Below are 3,452 nucleotides of genomic sequence, written 5' to 3' on the forward strand. Positions count from 1 at the left end.
CATGGAGGTGAAGGAAGGTTTTCTAATGCTCTTCCTGGCTCTTTGATTTTGGGAAAGTTCCTTGAGTATCCTTGCGTTGTGTGCATAGAGCTGGCATTCTACACTAACTGGCCCAGATCCCTTTTCCCCTTGGACTGCAGAACCTTCACACCCCCTCCTTACATTTAGCCCATTTGGTTTGAGGAAGGGCTCTAGTCTTAGCTCAAGGACCACACATGCGACCCACACCTGACCCATGCCAGAACATTGCCTCTCTGTGGTTTCAAGGATCGGCTCAGATCTAGTCCCCCATGCCATAGAAAACAGTGGCTGTTGTTGGGGAGGGAGCAGAGCTAACCCATTTTTGTGCTGACAGCTTTGCCCTTGTCTGAGAAGGTTTGTAAGTTAGAAACTTGGGAACTTAAATTTTTGTGATTATCTTAAAAAAAAAAAACAACAAAACCTAGAACTGTGAAAAAGAAACTCACAGCATTCATAAGACAAGGTACAGAAGTGGGGCTTTCACTCTTGGTGGGCAGAGAAACAAGAATCCACGAAGAACTCCTCAGACCCGTGTTAGTCAACAAATATACTTAGTGACATATCACACAACAAACACACAATGCATACCACACACACATATACATACATACCACACATGCACAAATACACACACATATGTACACACACACCATACACACCACACACACACACACACACACAAACACACAAACACACAGAGGGAGATAGAGTGTGTGAGGTTAGTTTTCAGTCCTTTTACTGCCTCTTGACAGTGGGTAGGAGGGACTTAGAGTCCAGACTTTTTCTACCTCTGGCTCTACCTTGCATCTCTGCATTCTTGTGGGGTCTTCCCATCCTGAGAGCAGGTGGTAGGGAGAGCATGGAGTGCGATGCTGAGGTCTGAGGGAAGGTTAGGAAAGGTGCACACCAGCTCTTCCAGAACTTAATAGCTTAGCTCTGCCAGTGCAAGGGAGGCTGGGAAATGTAGTCCAGCTGGGTACTTAAGCTGAGAAGGGGAAACTGTGCGGGGACAGCAGCTAGCTCACTCTACCAAGCCCCAGAAACACATTTATAAGCTGCTGGTCATGGTGAGAACAGGTTTTTATTTCATGGGTATGGCTACTACAGGTGAACCAAGGAACAAATGAAAATAAAAACTCAAAGTCACCATTTCTCAGGCTTTCTGGCTCCATGGAATTGGACATATCAAGATGTGACAGGTTTAAAAAAAAACACTTATTTTTACGTGTGTGTGTGTGTGTGTGTGTGTGTGTGTGTGTGTGTCTCACTGCACACATGAATGATAACTTGCAGCAATTGGTTCTCTCTTACAGTGTGGGTCTTGGGGATGAAACTCTGGTCTTCAGGTTTTGTGGCAAGCATATATGTGTGTGCAGAGCCATCTCACTGGCCCATGACAATTTTTTTGCTTCTCCCTTACTACCACCTCCATCTTAGGTGACTAACTCGGTGTTAGGTAGCTGAGTCATAGGGACCATGCAGTCCAGTTACCACTAAACTTTCCTGTGACACACACTCTCTCTTGTTTACAGCTGTCTCGAAACCTTGTCCCCAACAGAGCAGGACTTCCTCAAGCATCAAATCCTCCCAAGGCTCCGCTCCAGCTCTATGGGTGACATTATGTGTGTTCATGAGAAAATCATTTCAAGGGCTACAAATGAGTCCTTTAGTAATCCCCAGGAGTCATAATGTCTGTGACATAATGAACCTTCCTAAATTACAACCTACACTAATTACATCACTTACTGCTGCATTCCAGACCCTGAAACAATTTGCTTAAAGTGATAGTTACCTCTAATGAAAAGATACATAACGGAAAATGTCAGCAACCTTTTAAGTCCTTGGTGACTTATCATGAGGACTGTCTAGTGCAAAGTGCCCGCGGAGTGACATCTGCGGGGACCACTTCCTCCTAAATCAGGTGAGGATTTTATGACCTCAGGGACACAGAGAGAATTTTTCAGGAATGGAAGAAGATTAGGTAAGGGCTGGCTGTACCTTGGCCCATGGACTTCCCAACATCTTGACTAGGAATCTCCATGGTTATCAGCTGTTTGCCATGCAGGGCAGGGTGACATGTGTGGATGCCTGGGGTCTCACTGCAGGAGAAAGGTCCCCCCTCCCGCCCCATGAACAGATGTCATGGCCCTTTCACTAAAGTTGGAAGGAATGCTCTGGTCCTGGGTCTGAGGGACAACTGGCACAATCAGAGTCATCCATGGGGCCTTGAAAAGGCGCTGTCTGCACGTGTGGAGAACATTGGGAGTGACAGTGAGCCCCATTGCTACCTCAACCCAAAGGCATAAGGAAAGGAATACTTCTAGGGGTTAGGAGAGACCAGTGGGGGAGGGGAGGTTGACCTTGAAGCTGAAACATTGACCCTTGTGCTGAGGTTCCTAGTCCCTCCTTAGTATCCCATGGGCAGAAGACAAAAGAACAAATATCTCTTCTTCTTCTTCTTCTTCTTCTTCTTCTTCTTCTTCTTCTTCTTCTTCTTCTTCTTCTTCTTCTTCTTCTTCTTCTTCTCCTCCTCCTCCTCCTCCTTCCCCTTTTTCTTCCCCTTCCCTATCCTCCTTCTCCTCTTCCTCTTCTTCTTCATCTCCTGCTCCTTCCTTTTCCTCCTCTTCCTCCTCCTATTCCTCATCTCCTCCCTCTCTGCTCCCCATGATTCTCATGTTTCCTTATGGCTTGAATTTCCTGATAACCATTTGTGCTGGGAGATCTGAAGGGGGAATGGAGAGGGCCTGTGGGCTGATTCTAACCTTGAGATCAACTTCCCAGGTCAGAGAGCAGGAGTGGAGGGTGGGGAGCAAGTGGGGTGAGTACACAGATGACCCTCATACCATCTTTCATCTCGGGGAGCCATCTTCCCATCTTACACTCCTCTGCATCCTCCTTTGTCCTTCTTGGTCCTTGAGCAATCATTCTGGTTCTCTGGGCAGGCCAGGGCCAGCCCCGTGTGGGCTCCAACAAGGCCAGTTTTCACTGGTCTGAGGTCCTGCAGCCTGGACATATACGATAACCCTTGACTTTGGTTTAGAGTGACCAACTGAGACATCTGATGACTTCATGTCTGGTTCTCATCTCAGAAGGCAACACAGACTCAAGGCTTTCTCTATGTAAGGATTTTTTTACAGTCTGAGGGGATACTCTCATGCAAATGAGGAAGATACCACCACAAAAAGATGAAAACCACAACCACTTGGGGGGGGGTATGGAACTGAGAGGGAACTAATTATTTCTTGAACACTGAAGCCTGCATGGGTAGGGAACAGTTTCATGGAAGTACCCAGGGTACTGCCTGGCAAGTTGAGAAACTGTTGGGATGTAAGTTGTAGGGCATAAAAACTAGTTCACTGGGGGTTGGGTTTCTTGGTAAAATCTACCCTGCTACTGTTACTCACTGGGAAAGATCAGGAGGCAGCTTAAAT

This window comes from Mus musculus, chromosome 8 (assembly GCF_000001635.26).
Source record: "Mus musculus strain C57BL/6J chromosome 8, GRCm38.p6 C57BL/6J".
Classification (NCBI taxonomy): domain Eukaryota; kingdom Metazoa; phylum Chordata; class Mammalia; order Rodentia; family Muridae; genus Mus; species Mus musculus.